Genomic DNA, 25,103 nt, shown 5'->3' with positions numbered 1-25,103 from the left:
ACAATGAAATAGCATGAGGGCATGCCTATTTCATGACCCAAGCCAACCACATTTGAAACACATGTACTCATCATATCCTCCTTTTATATTAACAGGAAGAGAGGCTCAAGAGTTCTGATCCCTGCAATATTGTTATGGTGGAGAAGAAAGGCTAGGGAAATGGTTCATCCCCCTGCAGCTGTCAGGCCACATATTTTATTCTCTGGTTCTTGGCAGCCTGTTCAGGTCACCACTCACAGATAATAAGCCATGAAGCCAGTAGATTAATGATGAGAAGACAATACTTCTTTCCTAATAAAAATGGATGTAAAATGGTTCCAGGTAAAATTACTCTGGTACTACTTGAACGAGAGTAAAATCAGCTCCATCGTGAAGCACCTAGAGGGTTCATGTTGATAAGTCTTTATAAAAGTGACTTCTTTAAAAAAAAACAAAAAAAAAAACCCTGTCAAGTGTTAACAATAAACATCGCAATCCATGGAGGCATCTTTGGCTCATGACTCTTCATCACTCTGCACTTCTAATCAGTTGCCAGATAGTATCTATTCTAACTCCATGATAGTTCTCATATCTCTACTTTTATTGCCACCATCTTAGACCCTCATCAATTCTGTCTTGAACTATTACAATAGTCCTCTAAATAATCCCCTTGCCTCCAGTTTATTGCCTTGACAATTCATTGTTTTTAGGATTAGGATTAGGGATAGAGACTAAATCTATGATTTCATTTATACAATACATAGTAGGTCCTTTTTGCTGTTCAGCTATGTCTGTCTCTTCCTGAACCAATTTGGGAATTTTTTGGCAAAGATACTGAAGTGTTTTGCAATATCCTTCTGCAGCTCATTTTACAAATGAAGAAACTAAAACAATCAGGGTTAAGTGACTTCCCCAGGGTCACATAGCTAGAAAATATCTGGGGCCAGATTTGAACATAGGAAGATGATTCCTTCTGACTCCAAGCCTAGTACATTATCCACTATGCCATCTAGCTGCCCCATAGCAGGTTCTAATAAATGTTGATTGAGAGTAATTCTTTTCAATTTCATGCAGCTTAGATAGTTATAGTTTTCCTCTTCTATTAGAGCGCCATTACTTTGAATCCTATATATTTAGATCTGAAATTTATATATAATTTAAATTTAGGTCTGAAAAAGACTTTAAGCGTTAGTTTACAGATGAGGAAAATGAGGCTCAGAGAGTTTCGAAGACATGTCCAGGGTCACACAGCCAGGAAGTGTCCGAAAAGGATTCAAACCTAGTCCTTCCTGCCTCCTAAATACAGGATTCAGTCCACTATACCATAATACCTTTATTCCAAATAACTAGTCTTCCAGAGCATATTCTCCCTGCATTCATCTATACATATTCCATTTGCCTACCATTGTTGAATTATTGTGAATAGCTCTCTTATTTAAGGAGCAGTATTTTGTAATGCTATAATGTAAAGAGTTTATGGCCCTAAGATCTAGGTTCAAGATCAAAATCTACCATTTGTGAGAAGTGTGTGTGTGTGTTTTTTTTTTTTTGGACAAATCACTTAACTTTAAATAGTAGGATTATTGATTGGTTAATTGATTGATTTAATTAAATAATGTATCTCTGCAATGATACATTATTGTCACAATAGATGCCACAAGAAGGAAGGCAAATCCAGTGGAAGCTGAACAATATTACCAGAAGAAGACATTAATAGACACACAGGGTTGGAAACATGAGCTGTATGTAATCTGGCCACAAATGAAATCTGCATGTGATCCTTATACATGTTCACTTTTCCCAGTATTAATATGTATATTCATGGGAGCATGTGTCCCAGGCTGGGGAAATATGGTGAGAATGTTTTATTATTTGTTTTCTTACTATGTTGTTTCATTAAATGGACTTGTTTTGAACTAGTTGTGTGTTTTAGCGGATTAGAAAAAAGTAAACACATTAATGGGGGCTCAAGAGATATAATTTTGAGTGGATATGGATCCATTGCTTATCTTGAGAAGCTATTCTAGGGACTTCACATATTTGAGGAGGGTACCTTAGGTAAAAACACTTAATGAAACTGTTTTAGATTTGGCACAGAAATTTAAATTGTTGACATGGAAAACTATAAAATGATTCTCTTCCTCATGTTGTAGCGATTTATTTTACTTAGCTTATTTCAGTAGAAGCATTGTAACAATATTTATCATGCTGTAATAGACAATGATTACATCATCACTGATTATAATAACCACAACTACCAGGTGGCACCATGACTAAACTGTTCGTTTTTTAACACTAAGAGAACACACACCTTGATTTAGCAAAGGAAGACTAGTCCAAAAAAAGGTTAGTAGATGATTCATTGTAATCAAAAAGATTCATAGTTCAAAAGTTGACATATCTTCTATGTGTTGGCTTCCTAGATAGAAACAGAAGGCTTTTGGAGAAGAAAACAGATTATGGGGAAAGCAGATATTATGGGGAAGAATGCTGCTAACAAAAGATGAAGGATCTTTGCATTATAATCGATTCAAAATAGGGGTGTTAGATATACAGTCCAATGAACTTTAAAATTTGAGGCAGTGTTAGGAAATCAAAGAAAAAGGGAGGAAATGATTCATTGTACCACAAGGATAAATTGCAACTTTAAAAGTGTATAAAGTAAATGTAATTTATACTATCTCTATTACACCAATTATTTGGAGAAAGACAAAAACTTCAGTTCAAAGTTTTTGTATTGGATTTCTTTTCCACACAATTTTCTCATAGCACTAAGAAAACCACCATAATAAAAGATCAAGGATTACACAGAACAGATTAGTGCTGGAGGCAATACAATTTTGAGGGCATTAAAATATTTTTTGCTATTTTATTTGAGAGAAGGAGGGCTGAAAAGATCTTGGGGAGAGAATTATAACTGACTATTATTGTTGTTGTTATTATTTTTTATTATTACCAAAAAGAGATTGTCAACAAAGTATCAGTAACTACGGATCCATTTGTCTACAAATATACAAAAAATTCATAAAAATAATCTACAAAGCATCAAGGTCATGTTTTATGAAGGTATGACAAGAAAGTGGGCAGATTTTTACAAATGATACTCAATAGCCAACATAAAAGTGACTAAAACAAAGAGAATAGAAGATCCCCTTGTGTTAGAATATATTCACTATTCTAAAAATTACTTTATTCTTTGTTATGAACTGAACACCTTACAGAATCTTTTTCAGTGAGACATCTCCTATGTGTAAGTTAATATCTTACGAAATTCCAGATACAACATCAGAGATAACTTTTTTTAATGACTCCCAGATTATTAACATTAGCAAAGGCACAAAATAATTATACATACGATCACCAAGCCTGTTTTGTACTATCATGAAGAACACGCAACACAGGATTCAATTTGAGGACAGTCTCCCCCAAAGCATGATACTGCTAGAGAATATTATCACAAGCAATCAGAAAGTGAAAATGACCTTAGCTATTGTTATTATGGGGCAGGCATCATTCTACCACAGGGTAGAGAGATCTTGTTGGTTCACGATGACAATTTAGTAAAATATCCAACTCTTATTTCTATTCTGAGTTCCAGTCCTACATCCCCAACTGCCTGCTTAATATCTTCATCTCAGGACTCAGCATGTCCAAAACTTAACTCATTATTTTTTCCTAACCCCATTCTCTCCTCCTAAGTTTTATTTTTATCAAGAGTACCATTATCTTCCGGTTAAGATGGCAGAGAGGAGGCACATAGCTGTGTAGCTCCACGCTTTCTCTCACTATCCATTTCATTACAAGCCTCTGAATTAATGCTTGACTGAAAAAAAACCCCCACAAATAGTTACCAAGAGAAGCCATCCTTGAGATTTGCCAAGAAAGGTCTGTCTTTACTGGAGGGCTGGGATGGTTTTAGATCAGGCATAGGCAGCGGGCAGCGGCAGTGAGAGCACAGGCTCCAGTCTGGAGCGGGGGTGGGGAGTGATCGCAGCCGTCTCTGCAGGGAGAGCTTCGCTACAGGATTAGATACTTTGCTCCGGCAGCAAGTCAGCAGCCCAGCAGAGAAGCTAAAAACACTGGGGGTGAAGACTACAACCCCAAACAGCTGGAGTCTCTCGGGACCTGGCCTCCCCTTCCTTCCCCCCCCCCCCCCCACAGTGACACAGCACGCTCTGGGATCTCAGAGCACAGGCGCAGCACAGTCGGGCTAGTGCCTCACTGCTGCCCCCCGCACCCCCCGGCAGTCTGGAGAGGAAGCTCAGGAACACCACCCAGCCCCTCCCCTAAAGAAAGACTCCAGTTTTTTCTGTTTTTCTTTACTAGTTTGTCTTTGATTATTAGACAGAATGAGCAAGAAACTGAAGAGGACTTTAACCCTTGACAGCTTCTATACAGATAGAGAGCAGACTCTAAATCCTGAGGAGACTAAAAACAGACAGTCCCCAGGTGAATCCCCAAAGGAGGAGATTGTCTGTTCCTCAGCACAGATGAACCTCATAGAAGTAATTAAAAAGGCTCTCACAAGGGAGCTAGAAGAAAAATGGGAAAAGGAGAGGGAGGCTTGGCAAAAGAGCCTGGAGAAGTCAGTTAAAGAGAGAGTGGATAAAGAAGTAAAATCCTTGAAAAATAGGATTGGTGAACTGGAAAACAAAATTGGCGAAATGGAAAAAAATTCCACAGAACAAAAGAACTCAATGGGACAATTAGAAAAAGATTTTTAAAAAGTGAGTGAAGAAAATACTTCACTGAAAATCAGAACTGAACAATTGGAATTGAATGACTCGAGGAGACAAGAAAAATCAGTCCAGCAAATCCAAAAAAATCAAACAATGGAAAAGAATGTGAAATACCTTCTGGGGAAGACAACAGACCTGGAAAACAGATCCAGGAGAGATAATCTGAGAATCATTGGACTTCCAGAAAAACATGATGAAAAAAAAAAAAAGCCTGGACACTATTTTCCAGGAAATTATCAAAGAGAACTGCCCAGAAGTCATAGGAACAGAGGAAACAATAAACATTGAAAGGATTCATCGATCACCCACTGAAAGGGATCCTAAAATCAAAACACCAAGGAATATAGTGGCCAAATGCCAGAACCCTCAGACGAAGGAAAAAATATTGCAAGCGGCTAGAAAAACCCAATTCAAGTATCAAGGAGCCACAATAAGGATCACCTAGGATCCGGCAGCATCCACATTAAAAGATCGAAGGGCCTGGAATATGATATTCCGAAAGGCTAAGGAACTTGGTATGCAACCAAAAATAACTTACCCAGCGAGAATGAGCATCTTTTTCCAGGGAAGAAGATGGACAGTCAACGAAGTAAGCGAATTTCATCTATTTCTAATGAAAAAGCCAGAACTTAACAAAAAGTTTGATCTACAAATATAGAACTCAAGAGAAATCTAAAAAGGTAAAGATTAATCTTGGGAACTATATTTCGACTATATAGATATATAAAGAATACATGTATACCTTGTTCTAGAAATTGATGTGGAAAGGACATTGTACCAGAAAAAGGGTAAAGTGGGGGTAGTACATCTCATGAAGAGGCATAGGAAACCTATTACATCTGAGAGAAAGAATGGAGGGGGATGAATATAGTGGGTATCTTACTGCCTTCAGAATTGGCTTTAAGTGAAAAATCTTAAGACATATTCAATCTATGGTGAAACTTTTCCCACCTCATTGAAAAGTGAGAAGGGAAAAGTGAAAAGGGAAGGAATAAGCTAAGTGGAAGGGAATACGAAAACTGGGAGGGAAAGGGGTAAGATAGGGGGAGGAACTCTAAGGCGGGGAAAGGGATACTAAAAAGGGAGAGCTGTGAGAAGCAAGTGGTGCTCACAAGCTTAATACTGGGAAGGGGGGAAAGGGGAAAGAAGGGAGAAAAGCATAAACCGGGGTTAACAAGATGGCAAGTAATACAGAATTGGTCATTCTAACCATAAACGTGAACGGGGTAAACTCCCCCATAAAGAGGAAGTGGTTAGCAGAATGGATTAAAAGCCAGAATCCTACAATATGTTGTTTACAGGAAACACACCTGAAGCGGGGAGATACATGCAGGTTAAAGATAAAAGGTTGGAGCAAAATCTACTATGCTTCAGGTGAAGTCAAAAAAGCAGGGGTAGCCATCCTGATCTCAGATCAAGCTAAAGCAAAAATTGATCTAATTAAAAGAGATAAGGAAGGGCACTATATCTTGCTAAAGGGTAGCATGGATAATGAAGCACTATCTATATTAAACATATATGCACCAAGTGGGGTAGCATCTAAATTCTTAAAAGAGAAATTAAGAGAGCTGCAAGAAGAAATAGACAGTAAAACTATAATAGTGGGAGATCTTAACCTTGCACTCTCAGAATTAGATAAATCAAACCACAAAATAAATAAGAAAGAAGTCAAAGAGGTAAATAGAATACTAGAAAAGTTAGATATGATAGATCTCTGGAGAAAATGTAATGGAGACAGAAAGGAGTACACTTTCTTTTCAGCAGTTCATGGAGCCTATACAAAAATTGACCATATATTAGGACATAAAAACCTCAAACTCAAATGCAGTAAGGCAGAAATAGTAAATGCATCCTTTTCAGACCACGATGCAATGAAAATTACATTCAACAAAAAACCAGGGGGAAGTAGACCAAAAAATAATTGGAAACTAAATAATCTCATACTAAAGAATGATCGGGTGAAACAGCAAATCATAGACATAATTAATAACTTCACCCAAGAAAACGATAATAATGAGACATCATACCAAAATGTATAGGATGCAGCCAAAGCGGTAATAAGGGGAAATTTCATATCTCTAGAGGCCTATTTGTATAAAATAGAGAAAGAGAAGGTCAATAAATTGGGTTTGCAACTAAAAATGCTAGAAAAGGAACAAATTAAAAACCCCCAGTCAAACACTAAACTTGAAATTCTAAAAATGAAAGGAGAGATCAATAAAATTGAAAGTAAAAAAACTATTGAATTAATTAATAAAACTAAGAGTTGGTTCTATGAAAAAAACAACAAAATAGACAAACCCTTAGTAAATCTGATTAAAAAAAGGAAAGAGGAAAATCAAATTGTTAGTCTTAAAAATGAAAAGGGAGAACTTGCCACTAACGAAGAGGAAATTAGAGCAATAATTAGGAGTTACTTTGCCCAACTTTATGCCAATAAATCCGACAACTTAAATGAAATAGAAAAATACCTCCAAAAATATAGCTCGCCCAAACTAACAGAGGAAGAAGTAAATATCCTAAACAGTCCCATCTCAGAAAAAGAAATAGAACAAACTATCAATCAACTCCCTAAGAAAAAATCCCCAGGACCAGATGGATTTACATGTGAATTCTACCAAACATTTAAAGAACAATTAACTCCAATGCTAAATAAACTATTTGAAAAAAAATAGGGATTGAAGGAGTCCTACCAAACCAGGTAGGCTGAAAACAGAGAAAGAAAATTATAGACCAATCTCCCTAATGAATATTGATGCTAAAATCTTAAATAAAATATTAGCAAAAAGATTACAGAAAATCGTCACCAGGATAATACACTATGATCAAGTAGGATTTATACCAGGAATGCAGGGCTGGTTCAATGTTAGGAAAACTATTAGCATAATTGACTATATCAATAACCAAACAAACAAAAACCATATGATCATCCCAATAGATGCAGAAAAAGCATTTGATAAAATCCAACATCCATTCCTAATAAAAACACTTGAAAGCATAGGAATAAATGGACTTTTCCTTAAAATAGTCAGGAGCATATATTTAAAACCATCAGTAAGCATCATATGCAATGGGGAAAAACTGGAACCTTTCCCAGTAAGATCTGGAGTGAAGCAAGGTTGCCCACTATCACCATTATTATTTAATATCATATTAGAAACACTAGCCTCGGCAATAAGAGTCAAGAAAGATATTAAAGGAATTAGAGTAGGCAATGAGGAAACCAAACTATCACTCTTTGCAGATGATATGATGGTATACCTAGAGAACCCCAGAGATTCTACTAAAAAGCTATTAGAAATAATTCATAATTTTAGCAAAGTAGCTGGCTACAAAATAAATCCCCATAAATCCTCAGCATTTTTATACATCACCAACAAAACCCAACAGCAAGAGATACAAAGAGAAATTCCATTCAGAATAACTGTTGATACCATAAAATATTTGGGAATCTATCTACCAAAGGAAAGTCAGGAATTATATGAGCAAAATTATAAAAAAGTCTCCACACAAATAAAGTCAGACTTAAATAATTGGAAAAATATTAAGTGCTCTTGGATCGGCCGAGCGAACATAATAAAGATGACAATACTCCCTAAACTAATCTATTTATTTAGTGCTATACCAATCAGACTTCCAAGAAAATATTTTATTGATCTAGAAAAAATAACAACAAAATTCATATGGAACAATAAAAAGTCGAGAATCTCAAGGGAATTAATGAAAAAAAAATCAAATGAAGGTGGCCTAGCTGTACCTGATCTAAAATTATATTATAAAGCAGCAGTCACCAAAACCATTTGGTATTGGCTAAGAAATAGATTAGTGGATCAGTGGAAAAGGCTAGGCTCACAAGACAGAATAGTCAATTATAGCAATCTAGTGTTTGACAAACCCAAAGCCCCTAACTTCTGGGAAAAGAATTCATTATTTGATTAAAACTGCTGGGATAATTGGAAATTAGTATGGCAGAAATTAGGCATGGACCCACACTTAACACCATATACCAAGATAAGATCAAAATGGGTCCATGACCTAGGCATAAAGAACGAGATTATAAATAAATTAGAGGAACATAGAATAGTTTATCTCTCAGACTTGTGGAGAGAAAGAAATTTGTGACCAAAGATGAACTAGAAACCATTACTGATCACAAAATAGAAAATTTTGATTACATCAAATTAAAAAGCCTTTGTACAAACAAAACTAATGCAAACAAGATTAGAAGGGAAGCAACAAACTGGGAAAACATCTTCACAGTTAAAGGTTCTGATAAAGGCCTCATTTCCAAAATATATAGAGAACTGACTCAAATCTATAAGAAATCAAGCCATTCTCCAATTGATAAATGGTCAAAGGATATGAACAGACAATTTTCAGAGGATGAAATTGAAACTATTACCACTCATATGAAAGAGTGTTCCAAATCATTATTGATCAGAGAAATGCAAATGAAGACAACTCTGAGATACCACTACACACCTGTCAGATTGGCTAAGATGACAGGAAAAAATAATGATGAATGTTGGAGGGGATGCGGGAAAACTGGGACACTAATGCATTGTTGGTGGAGTTGTGAACGAATCCAACCATTCTGGAGAGCAATCTGGAATTATGCCCAAAAAATTATCAAATTGTGCATATCCTTTGATCCAGCAGTGTTTCTATTGGGCTTATATCCCAAAGAAATACTGAAGAAGGGAAAGGGACCTGTATGTGCCAAAATGTTTGTAGCAGCCCTATTTGTAGTGGCTAGAAACTGGAAATTGAATGGATGCCCATCAATTGGAGAATGGCTGGGTAAATTGTGGTATATGAATGTTATGGAATATTATTGTTCTGTAAGAAATGACCAGCAGGATGAATACAGAGAGGACTGGCGAGACTTACATGAACTGATGCTAAGTGAAATGAGCAGAACCAGGAGATCATTATACACTTCGACAATGATATTGTATGAGGACATATTTGATGGAAGTGGATTTCTTTGACAAAGAGACCTAACTGAGTTTCAATTGATAAATGACGGACAAAAGCAGCTACACCCAAAGAAAGAACACTGGGAAACGAATGTGAACTAACTGCATTTTTATTTTTCTTCCCAGGTTATTTATACCTTCTGAATCCAATTCTCCCTATGCAACAAGAGAACTGTTTAGTTCTGCAAACATATATTATATCTAGGATATACTGCAACATATCCAACATATAAAGGACTGCTTGCCATCTAGGGGAGGGGGTGGAGGGAGGGAGGGGAAAAAAATTGGAACAGAAACGAGTGCAAAGGATAATGTTGTAAAAAAAAAAATTACCCTGGCATGGATTCTGTCAATATAAAGTAATTATTAAATAAAAATTAAAAAAAAAAAGAGTACCATTATCATATCTACCTCCTGGCTTCTTTCACTTTATTCAAGATTCAGCTCAAATCCCACCTTCTATAGATCTTTTCTGATCCTCTATTCTCACACTAATAGTACTAGTACCTGAGGGCACCTCTCATTAACCTGTTCTATAGCTTGTATTATACAATTAGATGGCATAGTAGATAGAACCTTGTGCCTGGAATCAGGAGGACATTTTCCTGAATTCAAATCTGGCCTTAGACACTTACTAACTGTGTGATGCTGGACAACTCACTTACCTCTGTTTGCATCAGCTTCCTCATCTATAAAATGACCTAGAAAAGGAAATGGCAAACCACAACAGTATCTTTGCCAAGAAAACTCCAAATGGACTTCCGGTTAAGATGGCGGAGAGGAGGCTCACAGCTGCATAAGCTCCACGCTTTTTCTCACTATCCATTTCATTACAAGCCTCTGAATCAATGCTTGACTGAAAAAAACCCACAAATAGTTACCAAGAGAAGCCATCCTTGAGATCCACCAAAAAAGGTCTGTCTTTACTGGAGGGCTGGGGCAGTTTTAGATCGGGCGCAGGCGGCGGGCAGCGGCAGTGAGGGCACAGGAGCAGACTGGAGAGGGGGTGGAGAGTGATCGTAGCCGTTTCTGCGGGGAGAGCTTCGCTAGAGGTTTGGATACTTTCCTCCGGCAGCAAGTCAACAGCCCAGCAGAAAAGCTAAAAACACCGGGGCTGAAGAATACAACCCCAAACAGCTGGAGTCTCTCAGGACCTGGCCGCCCCCCCCTTCCCTCCCCTCAGTGACTCAGCACGCTTTGGGATCTCAGAGCGCAGGCGCAGCACAGTCCTGCTAGTGCCTCACTGCTGCCCCCTGCAGTCTGTAGAGGAAGCTCGATAACACACCCAGCCCCCCCAAAGAAAGACTCCAGTTTTTTCTGTTTTTCTTTGGTAGTTTGTCTCTGATTAATAGACAGAATGAGCAAGAAGCTGAAGAGGACTTTAACCCTTGACAGCTTCTACACAGATAGAGAGCAGACTCTAAATCCTGAGGAGACTAAAAACAGGCAGTCCCCAGGTGAATCCCCAAAGGAGGAGATTGTCTGTTCCTCAGCACAGATGAACCTCATAGAAGTGATTAAAAAGGCTCTCACAAGGGAGCTAGAAGAAAAATGGGGAAAGCAGAGTGAGGCTTGGGAAAAGGAGAGGGAGGCTTGGCAAAAGAGCCTGGAGAAAGTTAAAGAGAGAGTGGATAAAGAAGTAAAATCCTTGAAAAATAGGATTAGTGAACTGGAAACAGAAAACAGCTCTCTAAAAAACAAAATTGGCGAAATGGAAAAAAATTCCACAGAACAAAAGAACTCAATTGGACAATTAGAGAAAGATTTTAAAAAAGTGAGTGAAGAGAATACTTCACTGAAAATCAGAATTGAACAAGTGGAATTGAATGACTCGAGGAGACAAGAAGAATCAGTCAAGCAAATCCAAAAAAATCAAACAATGGAGAAAAATGTGAAATACCTTCTGGGGAAGACAACAGACCTGGAAAACAGATCCAGGAGAGACAATCTGAGAATCATTGGACTCCCAGAAAAACATGATGAAAAAAAGAGCCTGGACACTGTCTTCCAGGAAATTATCAAAGAGAACTGCCCAGAAGTCATAGGAACAGAGGAAAAAATAAACATTGAAAGGATTCATCGATCACCCACTGAAAGGGATCCTAAAATCAAAACACCAAGGAATATAGTGGCCAAATGCCAGAACACTCAGATGAAAGAAAAAATATTGCAAGCGGCTAGAAAAACCCAATTCAAGTATCAAGGAGCCACAATAAGGATCACCCAGGATCTGGCAGGGCCTGGAATATGATATTCCGAAAGGCTAAGGAACTTGGTATGCAACCAAAAATAACTTACCCAGCGAGAATGAGCATCTTTTTCCAGGGAAGAAGATGGACAGTCAACGAAGTAAGCGAATTTCATCTATTTCTGATGAAAAAACCAGAACTTAACAAAAAGTTTGATCTACAAATATAGAACTCAAGAGAAATCTAAAAAGGTAAAGATTAATCTTGGGAACTATATTTTGACTATATAGATGTATAAAGAATACATGTATACCTTGTTCTAGAAATTGATGTGGAAAGGACATTGTACCAGAAAAAGGGTAAAGTGGGGGTAGTACATCTCATGAAGAGGCATAGGAAACCTATTATATCTGAGAGAAAGAATGGAGGGGGATGAATATAGTGGGTATCTTACTGCCTTCAGAATTGGCTTTAAGTGAAAAATCTTAAGACATATTCAATCTATGGTGAAACTTCTCCCATCTCATTGAAAAGTGAGAAGGGAAAAGTGGAAAGGGAAGGAATAAGCTAAGCGGAAGGGAATACGGGAACTGGGAGGGAAAGGGGTAAGATAGGGGGAGGAACTCTAAGGTGGGGGGAGGGATACTAAAAAGGGAGGGCTGTGAGAAGCAAGGGGTGCTCACAAGCTTAATACTTGGAAGGGGGGGAAAGGGGAAAGAAGGGAGGAAAGCATAAACCGGGGTTAACAAGATGGCAAGTAATACAGAATTGGTCATTCTAACCATAAACGTGAACGGGGTAAACTCCCCCATAAAGAGGAAGCGGTTAGCAGAATGGATTAAAAGCCAGAATCCTACAATATGTTGTTTACAGGAAACACACCTGAAGCGGGGAGATACATGCAGGTTAAAGGTAAAAGGTTGGAGCAAAATCTACTATGCTTCAGGTGAAGTCAAAAAAGCAGGGGTAGCCATCCTGATCTCAGATCAAGCTAAAGCAAAAATTGACCTAATTAAAAGAGATAAGGAAGGACACTATATCTTGCTAAAGGGTAGCATGGATAATGAAGCACTATCTATATTAAACATATATGCACCAAGTGGGGTAGCATCTAAATTCTTAAAAGAGAAACTAAGAGAGCTGCAAGAAGAAATAGACAGTAAAACTATAATAGTGGGAGATCTTAACCTTGCACTCTCAGAATTAGAAAAATCAAACCACAAAATAAATAAGAAAGAAGTCAAAGAGGTAAATAGAATACGAGAAAAGTTAGATATGATAGATCTCTGGAGAAAATGTAATGGAGACAGAAAGGAATACACTTTCTTTTCAGCAGTTCATGGAACCTATACAAAAATTGACCATATATTAGGACATAAAAACCTCAAACTCAAATGTAGTAAGGCAGAAATAGTAAATGCATCCTTTTCAGACCACGATGCAATGAAAATTACATTCAACAAAAAAGCAGGGGGAAGTAGACCAAAAATAATTGGAAACTAAATAATCTCATACTAAAGAATGATTGGGTGAAACAGCAAATCATAGACATAATTAATAACTTCACCCAAGAAAACGATAATAATGAGACATCATACCAAAATGTATGGGATGCAGCCAAAGCGGTAATAAGGGGAAATTTCATATCTCTAGAGGCCTATTTGTATAAAATAGAGAAAGAGAAGGTCAATGAATTGGGTTTGCAATTAAAAATGCTAGAAAAGGAACAAATTAAAAACCCCCAGTCAAACACTAAACTTGAAATTCTAAAAGTAAAAGGTGAGATCAATAAAATTGAAAGTAAAAAAACTATTGAATTGATTAATAAAACTAAGAGTTGGTTCTATGAAAAAAACAACAAAATAGACAAACCCTTAGTAAATCTGATTAAAAAAAGGAAAGAGGAAAATCAAATTGTTAGTCTTAAAAATGAAAAGGGAGAACTCACCACTAACGAAGAGGAAATTAGAGCAATAATTAGGAGTTACTTTGCCCAACTTTATGCCAATAAATTCGACAACTTAAATGAAATAGAAAAATACCTCCAAAAATACAGCTTGCCCAAACTAACAGAGGAAGAAGTAAATATCCTAAACAGTCCCATCTCAGAAAAAGAAATAGAACAAACTATCAATCAACTCCCTAAGAAAAAATCCCCAGGACCAGATGGATTTACATGTGAATTCTACCAAACATTTAAAGAACAATTAACTCCAATGTTATATAAACTATTTGAAAAAATAGGGATTGAAGGAGTCCTACCAAACTCCTTTTATGACACAGATATGGTACTGATACCTAAACCAGGTAGGCTGAAAACAGAGAAAGAAAATTATAGACCAATCTCCCTAATGAATATTGATGCTAAAATCTTAAATAAAATATTAGCAAAAAGATTACAGAAAATTGTCACCAGGATAATACACTATGACCAAGTAGGATTTATACCAGGAATGCAGGGCTGGTTCAATATTAGGAAAACTATTAGCATAATTGACTATATCAATAACCAAACAAACAAAAACCACATGATCATCTCAATAGATGCAGAAAAAGCATTTGATAAAATCCAACATCCATTCCTAATAAAAACACTTGAGAGCATAGGAATAAATGGACTTTTCCTTAAAATAGTCAGGAGCATATATTTAAAACCATCAGTAAGCATCATATGCAATGGGGAAAAACTGGAACCTTTCCCAGTAAGATCTGGAGTGAAGCAAGGTTGCCCACTATCACCATTATTATTTAATATCGTATTAGAAACACTAGCCTCGGCAATAAGAGTCGAGAAAGATATAAAAGGAATTAGAGTAGGCAATGAGGAAACCAAACTATCACTCTTTGCAGATGATATGATGGTATACCTAGAGAACCCCAGAGATTCTACCAAAAAGCTATTGGAAATAATTCATAATTTTAGCAAAGTAGCTGGCTACAAAATAAATCCCCATAAATCCTCAGCATTTTTATACATCACCAACAAAACCCAACAGCAAGAGATACAAAGAGAAATTCCATTCAGAATAACTGTTGATACCATAAAATATTTGGGAATCTATCTACCAAAGGAAAGTCAGGAATTATATGAGCAAAATTATAAAAAAGTCTCCACACAAATAAAGTCAGACTTAAATAATTGGAAAAATATTAAGTGCTCTTGGATCGGCCGAGCGAACATAATAAAGATGACAATACTCCCTAAACTAATCTATTTATTTAGTGCTATACCAATCAGACTTCCAAGAAAATATTTTATTGATCTAGAAAAAATAACAACAAAATTCATATGGAACAATAAAAAGTCGAGAATCTCAAGGGAATTAATGAAAAAAAAATCAAATGAAGGTGGCCTAGCTGTACCTGATCTAAAATTATATTATAAAGCAGCAGTCACCAAAACCATTTGGTATTGGCTAAGAAATAGATTAGTGGATCAGTGGAAAAGGCTAGGCTCACAAGACAGAATAGTCAATTATAGCAATCTAGTGTTTGACAAACCCAAAGCCCCTAACTTCTGGGAAAAGAATTCATTATTTGATTAAAACTGCTGGGATAATTGGAAATTAGTATGGCAGAAATTAGGCATGGACCCACACTTAACACCATATACCAAGATAAGATCAAAATGGGTCTATGACCTAGGCATAAAGAACGAGACTATAAATAAATTAGAGGAACATAGAATAGTTTATCTCTCAGACTTGTGGAGGAGAAAGAAATTTGTGACCAAAGATGAACTAGAGACCATTACTGATCACAGAATAGAAAATTTCGATTACATCAAATTAAAAAGCTTTTGTACAAATAAAACTAATGCAAACAAGATTAGAAGGGAAGCAACAAACTGGGAAAACATTTTCACAGTTAAAGGTTCTGATAAAGGCCTCATTTCCAAAATATATAGAGAACTGACTCAAATTTATAAGAAATCAAGCCATTCTCCAATTGATAAATGGTCAAAGGATATGAACAGACAATTTTCAGAGGATGAGATTGAAACTATTACCACTCATATGAAAGAGTGTTCCAAATCATTATTGATCAGAGAAATGCAAATGAAGACAACTCTGAGATACCACTACACACCTGTCAGATTGGCTAAGATGACAGGAAAAAATAATGATGAATGTTGGAGGGGATGCGGGAAAACTGGGACACTAATGCATTGTTGGTGGAGTTGTGAACGAATCCAACCATTCTGGAGAGCAATCTGGAATTATGCCCAAAAAATTATCAAATGTGCATACCCTTTGATCCAGCAGTGTTTCTATTGGGCTTATATCCCAAAGAAATACTAAAGAAGGGAAAGGGACCTGTATGTGCCAAAATGTTTGTAGCAGCCCTGTTTGTAGTGGATAGAAACTGGAAAATGAATGGATGCCCATCAATTGGAGAATGGCTGGGTAAATTGTGGTATATGAATGTTATGGAATATTATTGTTCTGTAAGAAATGACCAGCAGGATGAATACAGAGAGGACTGGCGAGACTTACATGAACTGATGCTAAGTGAAATGAGCAGAACCAGGAGATCATTATACACTTCGACAACGATATTGTATGAGGACATATTTTGATGGAAGTGGATTTCTTTGACAAAGAGACCTGAGTTTCAATTGATAAATGACGAACAAAAGCAGCTACACCCAAAGAAAGAACACTGGGAAACGAATGTAAACTATCTGCATTTTTGTTTTTCTTCCCGGATTATTTATACCTTCTGAATCCAATTCTCCCTACGCAACAAGAGAACTGTTCGGTTCTGCAAACATATATTGTATCTAGGATATACTGCAACATATCCAACATATAAAGGACTGCTTGCCATCTAGGGGAGGGGGTGGAGGGAGGGAGGGGGAAAAAAATCGGAACAGAAACGAGTGTCAATATAATGTAATTATTAAATAAAAAATTAAAAAAAAAAAAAAGAAAACTCCAAATGGGGTCACAGAAAGTCAGAGACAACTGATAAATTACTAAATATATCTTGTATGTACATTGTTATTAGTGTATGTCTCCTTCAGTAGAATGAGAACTCCTTAAGACAAAAAATTATGTTTTTGCCTTTGTGTCTGCAACACTAAACTCAATGTCTGGCACCTATAAATGCTTGATAAATGGTTATGATTTGATTAAGAAGAATCCTTTCTGACTCTGAAATTCTGTGCTTCAGTGGCCATACATACAAATTAATGAAAGATGTTCATGGCTCTCTTTGATTAGGAATTTCCAACAAATACAACTAGAGAAGCACTGATTGCCCATCTACCCTTGGAAATTGGGAAGGAGAAGGGAAAAGAATTCAAAACACAGGGGGTTTTTCAGCACCATGGCTAGAGAAGACCCCATGCCAGTAGCATATAGCTTGCTTGTTCATCATTATTAATAGTGATTGCTAATCACTATTAATCACTAATTAAATTGATTAAATTAATTAAATTAGTCACTAATTAAAATGATAATTAAATTAAACAGATGGACACCATTATCATTTGGGTGGAATATGAGTGGAATGCAACAAGGTACTTCAAGGAAGAACAGCAGGAACTGCCTAGTGGCTGACAGTCAGACTTCCATTTCTGATATAGCCTTGCCTTTCTCTAGCAATTTTTTAAGACTATCAGCCATGGAGTATCATTGAAGATTCCAGAATATGTAACTTATTCTGTTCAATGTTCATTAATTCTCTAATCTACACTTTTAATTCTGGATGCTAATTTACTCTGCTTCTCTCTCTCTCTCTCTGTCTCTCTTCTCTCTCTCTGTCTCTCTCTGTCTCTCTCTCCTCTCTCTTTCTCTTCTCTCTCTCTCTTCTTTCTCTCTTCTCTCTCTCTCTCTCCCCTTCTTTTTCTCTCTCTCTCCTTCTTTCTCTCTCTCTCTCGTGTGTGTGTGTGTGTTTTCTGCTGAGATCCAAAAATAAATACATTATCTGCAATGAAGTGAACTGAACCTAAGGATGGGAATTCTTGACCCAGTCCTACTACCAACTCATTCACCAATCCCAAAAGTGATCTGGTTTCACTGCACCGTGCTTTTTCCTTCCATAAAATATGAAATGATATTTTGAAATATCTTATAAGATATTGTGATTTTCTCAAAATAAAAGTACTTCCTTGGAATTTAGCCATTTAAGAGAAATGAATTAATATTTCAAGCCAGAAAGGGTCTTTTGGTCCCATTGACAAGATATTCAGTGAAAACCTGTAATATAGAATGGGCAAAGCATTCACAAAATAAATATTACACTTGTTATATGACCCTGATATATCCTTAAACCTCTCTCAGTCTTAGATTCCTTATTTGCAAAATAGGAATAAAAAATAGCTTTTACCATGCAAAATTGTTTTGAGGAACAAATGATAGGTATAAAATACTTTACAAACCTTATGTTGCTATATGTATTAGCTGTTATTATTATTACAAACATATTCTCCTTCTTCCCCCTTACTTTTTAATCTTATTTGTTATCTTCTCATTTTGTCACTAAGAGTTTTGGAAAAGATCATCATCAAAGGGCTTGATCTGAACTATCAAAGAGCTATAAATTACCCCTTTTGAGGAAAATCATTGAAAGAATGTTTGAAGAACAGTTGAAGAGCAGTTAAGAAACTGTTCTGACCACATCCTTAAAGCAGTGGTTCTCAAAGTATGGTCTAGAGAATCCTGGGAATCTCTGAAATCCTTCTAGAAGGTCTACAAATTCAAAAATACTTTTCATTTCCAATATGGTAAATGTCTATAAATATAATCCAGATAAACAAAAACACTTTGGAGAGATCTTCAGTAATTTTTAATAGGATAAAGATACTGAAAACAAAAGTTTGAGAACCACTACCTTAAAGATTCTGCCAGAATAGAATTATGTCTTAACAGCAATGGTTTTGGATCTAAGCTCATCTTGCCAACAATAGTAGTCAGGAAATTTTTTTCTCTGCCTAATACCTGTTACTCTCTTAAGTTTAATTCAGCAAACATCAATAAGCATTGACTTTATACAAAGCAAAGACTTCATGTTGTAGTGCAGAAATAGCTAGCCTTGAAGTAGGGAAGACCCGAGTTCAAGTCTTGCTTCTGACACATTCTGGTTCTGTGTCAATGGGCAAATCACTTAACCTCTCCATGGAAACTGTCTAAGACTATAAATTGCAAAAGAGTCACCAATCAGTGAGGGAATATGCACATTTAAAGTTCCCCAACATGATATAACTATAGGTCTGGAGAGCTATCTATGGGAGGTACTGGGGAGATAAAGACAATTACAAAGCAGCTTCCACCCAATGAGCTTACATTTTATTGTAAAACCACATGTCCAAGCAAAGAAAAAACTATCCTCTGTGCCCATAATTAGAAATAGTTAACAAATTATGACATATGAATATGATATAATACTTTTGTGTTGTAAGAAATGTTGAAGGGAATAGTTTTAAAAATACCTGGGAAGACCTATATGAAATGATTCAGAGTAAGGTAAATAGAACTAAGAGAAGAATTTATACAATAATGCCAATATTATATTGGAAAAACAAACAATTTTGAAAGACTTAGGAAATATGATCAACCCAATGACCAACAATAATTACAGAGGACTCTTGATGAAATGTTGTTTATAAGGAAGTGAGAAATTCAGAATACAGATTAAAGTATATTTTTTGAACTGAACAATGAGAAATTTTGGTTTCTTTGACAATGCATGTTTATAATAGGGGTTTTGCTTTTCTTGTTTTCTAAATTCAAGGAGAGGAAAGTGAGAGGTAGAAAATCCAGATATCTAGCTGAAAATAAAATTGAATTTTAAAAAAGTAAAGAAAATTTATTCTCCAGAAATAACAAAAGAAAATGGAAAAAAAAAAAAAAAGAAGAAGAAGAAGAAGAGAACTAACAGTGAAAGATTAGAAATAAGCAATGCAAGAAGATCAGATATGGAGACACCATTTCTCACTATAAACACATACATATACATAGACACACACACACACACACACACACACACACACATATATATACACATGCATACTCATATACACATACAGAAAAGAGAGAGACAAATAGACACATTAAGGAGGAAAAGAGAGAGACAGAGGCAGAGGAAGAGAGACAGACAGAGACAAAGAGTCAGAGAGACAGGGAGAGAGAGAAGGAGGATCCAAGACCATCTCTCTCCTTTTAGTCACTGTTTTCCAGAGCTAAGGCCCATCAAGCAAGTTGTCACTAAGCTTGGAATAACAACAATCCTTTGTGTTTCAGATAAATTTTGCTGCAACTAAATCACAGAACTGATACTCTCTGAGGTCAAACAAGCACCAATAGACTCTTACATGAAGCTCTACAATGAGTGGATTTTTTGTCACTAGACAACCATGCTTTATTGTTACTGTTGTGCAACTGTTGCTACACTATACTGATTGATTCTTTATCTATTCACAAATATACAAATCAAGGCTTAGCCCCAAGGTCTTCACCTCCTACTAGAAGAGGCCCTGACATATGTGCCTAATTTCTTTCTCCTAATGAAATAAAGAAAATTTTGGCTTTTAACCTGTGTGAGGTCATTGGTATTTTTGAAGTTAACAGTGGTTGCGAAACTTATGTGATACTTTGGCCATTTATTACCAGAGATAGTTTGGTGGCAATGGTGGGATTTTTAAAGTAAATAATTACCTTCTTCCCTGTCCCCAGTGAAAATTTAAATACAATACCTTATAGGAGAGTGGCAGTGGGTGATTTTCATTCTCTGATTCTTGAACTCCTATCTTTGTTCAAATTGTGCTCACTTGGAGAATAGAAATTTTGAAGAGAGATTGTTTTAAACCATCCCTCAAGAGTTTTGTTACTCCTCTTCTGACAGGGGTTTTGTTTGATCCCTCCCTTGGAGAGATTTTAGGTTTCTCTTCTTTATAGGGATTAGGTTTCAGTGAACATCGTCAGATCTTTAGAAATATGTACCACTTTTCTCAGGCCTGTATATAAGCTGAGAATGATGATTCACCTCAGAAAACAGTAGCCTGAAGTCTTTTTCATGGGCCCCAAACCTAAAGGTATGTAATTAATTGGCAGAAATTGACTCAAGATGATTCCAATCACTATTGGCCAAACTGGGATTCTTTTGACTAGAATAGCAGGAATTACCTTAAGAAATTTCTTGATGAAGCCAATGAGAAAATAAAATTGCTAAAAGGGATTTTTTTTAAATAAATTGTGACTCAAAACCACCTAATGAAAAGCCTTTTAGATTTCCTTGAGAAACATTTAAATAGAATTAAATTATCCTATCTATGTATCTGTCTTATCAATTTGTCTGTATTTCTGGCTTTGTAAAATATAAAGTGTCTGTATTGTGTTGGTGTTGCTTGTGATACCTTAAAAGATTTAAAATATTTTGAGCTAGAAAAACTGCCCAAAGAGTGTAGCCAAAGAGTTTAGAAATATGGGAAAGATTAATAAATTTTCATACTTGAAACAATTGTCCCAGAAGCAAAACTAATTCCCACTTTAAGCTTTCCCAGGGAGGTTAGATTATAAGAAAAGAGAAAAATAATCTGCAAAATACTTTATTTTTCTATCATTTTAGCTTTGGTTTCTTTAGAATTATGGAAATGAAATTAGATAATCAAAGTTTGAGAAACCATTCAAAATATCTTGGTAACTTTGGTAGGTTCCAGAGATTAATCATTAAGGAATTTGAAGATTTTTTTATTTTTAAGATTTTAGTGCAGAACTCCTAGGATTGGGGATAATTCCAGAAACTCACTTCCCTCTGAAATATCTTAGTAAGTTTGGGGTACCAAACTTACTTACTTACTTGGAGCAGAATTTGTTTTAAGGAAAATTAAGAATTAAACTCCTATAAATAGCATTTGAACTTCCCCTGAAAGATTGATAGTTTCATTATTCGAGGGCAAAGTTGGGAAATGTCTGAAAGGTCATAAAAGGTCCTTAAATCATTTGCTAAGGTAATTGCAGATATTGATGAACTGAAAGCTAGGTACAACAATCTTCCACTTCTTGATAATTTTATATCCATATATATTATAACATTATATTACTATCTATGAAAGCTCAAGCAAGTTATCTTATCTCTGTCCCAGTTTCCTGATATGTAAAGAGAAAAATAATAATGGTACCTAAATCCCAGGATTGTTGTGAGAATCAAAATGATATAATGTTTGTAAAGTGCTGAAAACAATGATTGCTAGAATAAGTCAGAAAATTTCAAGCTCTTCAGATTTCCCCCAAAACAGAATAAATTTGCATTTCAGAATGAATGTAGATTGGTGAAAAACAAAGAAGATTTGGGGCAGAACATAGGTCCTCCTGGGACAATTCAAGACCTGAATTAATTGGTGTAAATTATAAATACCTCCAGGCTAGGTCCCTAGAAACAACAAGAAGCTAGCAAGGCAATAGCTGGGTTTGACTAGAGGCTCTGAACCACAGGAACTTTCACTTCCTGGAGAGAAGACAGTGAGCAGATTCCAGGCTGAGGCTGAGAAGACTGAAGGAACCTCTGCTGATAAGAACACCAAACCCAGTTGTACTTGTAGATATACTGCCCTGGACGAAAAGGAACAAGCACACCTGGTGAGTGTAGTGGAACAGGGACATTATTGGCTTCAGACACTTGCAAGAAGGTGGAGCTTTTGGTTTGTGATTCCAGGTCAGGGGGGAGAGCTGAAGTGAAGCTAGAGGTACCATCCTTCCCACCCTGGCATTGCAAGTGCTTATGCTAATAGTTCTCATTTTAAACAAACAAACAAACAGGCAAAGAAGAAAGAACCTAACCAAGACCAGAGTTCATCTTCAGAGGAGGACAATGAAAGGTTTTTATTTAAAGCCTCTTCTATCCCAAAGAGTAACACTGCATGCTAAATATATATTTACATATCTCTAAATGCACTTATAATATATGTATATATATATATATATATATATATAGATAGATAGATAGATAGATATGCATATATATATGTGTGTGTGTGTGTATGTGTGTGTATGTGTGTTTATTTGTATTTGTGTATATGTATGATTATAGGCATATATGTATGTGGTGTATATAGATATATATTGTGTGGGTTTTGTATATGTGTTTGTATATACCTTATTTAACTGTAACCTGCTTGGGGGAGGTAGGAGGGGATGAAAGAGGAAAAAAAGAATAAGGTAAAAATTGTACAGCAGAAAACAAAAGAATAACCTCCAAATAAGTAAAGAAAAGATGACCTGAGAAGATCCTTTTGATTTTCTTTCCCCATTATGTATTTCCTTTCTGAAAAGAAAAATTCTCTACTTGGTTAAACTTGAGCCTTGCTTTTAACATTCTGTGATTTTATGGTAAAGTGTCAGAATCAAACAGAGTGAAGGGAGTTTTTCAACCTGTTATGATATATAATATTGTTATTACTATTTCCCTTCTTTTCCTTTTGTAGCAATCTTCTATAATTAAGAGGGTTTATAAGTACAATACTAAGTTTATTAAATAATTGATTGATACTAGATAATGGAACATGAATACTATGTTGCTATGATAGTATTCAAGTATGAATATTTTATAATTTTAATCTGTATTTGTGGTCAAATTATAATATAGGGATGGAATTCTCCTAAGGAGGAAATAATTAAGCAAATTAATAAGACAAAGATATAATCTGAAAGTCTTTAAATTTAAATAAGCTTTGAGTATGTTTTGTTAATAAGCTGTCAAAATTAGATTAAGAATTTTATACAAAAATTGTATTAATGGGGCAGCTAGATTGTGCAGTGGATAGAGATTAGTCTTGGATTCAAGCAGACTGAGTTCAAATCCAGTCTCAAATACTTAATATTTATTAGATGTGTGACTCTAGGCAAAAAAAGAAAGAAAAAAATTGTATTGGTAATAGTAAAGAAATTAAAATTATTTTTCAATTTTTAAAGAATCTGATAATTTTAAAAGTTAGAACTCATTTTATAGTGGTCTAACTATAAAATATTATTTTATATTATTTGTCTAATATATAATAATATAAATAATTAAATTATTAGTCTAAATAAAATTTTTCAAAAGATTATTATGTCAGGTACAGTTTTAAATAAGAATAGAAACAGAAAATAGAGGATGAACTGAAATTCTCTGAAGTTTCAAGATTGAAGAATCAAATTAACTAAATTGTACTAAGTTTTGTTATTTGCAGAATTATCCAAGACCATTTAGGTTTGGAAGCAGAGAAACAGAGTCTCTTTTCTTTATCCTGAGAATAAAATCTATTTTCCAAAAGAAGATATTTATGGATTAGATGACAAAATGACACAACTGAGACTTAAAATGTACTGGTTAAATGGATATTGAGAATGAGTCACTAGAATTCAGGGAGACTTGACATTAGTTAATATTTATTATAAGTATTGTATTGTTTTGCATGGTTTCGATTTTCTTGGTTATCTTGGTGATATGTAAATCTTCCTTCTTAGAAGTAATCCATTTTGAGCTCTAAGTAGTTTGATCTATAACCTGATATTGATGAAACCTGACAATGTAATTATGATTATGAATTTGTGAAAAACCTTACTGCATTGTTTGAAAGTTACCCTGCATTAGTGAGAAATTGGGCCATCTCTATGTACAGTTTAGAGACTTTTAACCGAGGTCCTATGTTATGCTAACCAGAAACTCATATCCAAAGATTTAGGCAAAAAGTTTTCTTACAATTGTGCTTCTCAAGCAATCCATATGTCTTATCTGAAAATTGACCTTGTATTGATCAATCAATCATATTTCCAAAGATCCCTATCAGGTTCTGCTGGCTACTCTCACAGCTGCCAAACTTGTGGGTGTAGATTACTGGATCATCTGAAGAAAGCTCCTGCTCCTAAATGATTGGCAGAACTCTCTAGGAACCTCAAGGTTTGTAGAGTATAGACCCAGAAGCAGCCAACAATCAGATGAGATAGCTATTCCAAGATTCCAGATGAAGACTGAATATACTGTCGTAGTTTTTTCTTTTGTTATATGCCCACTCACCAAGGCCCAGAGTTTCTCAACGATGCTTAGAATACATTTTCCCAATAGGATCTCAAGGCATTGATCTGGGAAAAATGTCATTCCACCACTGCTAAAGGGGGTCTGACACCTTACCCCTAAGTTCCCACAACTGCCCACTAATTCAGTATCTTGTTCTGGCCCAAATGACCTCTTGGCTTATACCTCCCTCTCCTTTATTCATTAGAAGGGAAGGGCCAAAA

The sequence above is a fragment of the Antechinus flavipes genome, chromosome 6 (assembly GCF_016432865.1).
Source record: "Antechinus flavipes isolate AdamAnt ecotype Samford, QLD, Australia chromosome 6, AdamAnt_v2, whole genome shotgun sequence".
Lineage (NCBI taxonomy): Eukaryota > Metazoa > Chordata > Mammalia > Dasyuromorphia > Dasyuridae > Antechinus > Antechinus flavipes.
This window is presented reverse-complemented; position numbering follows the sequence as displayed.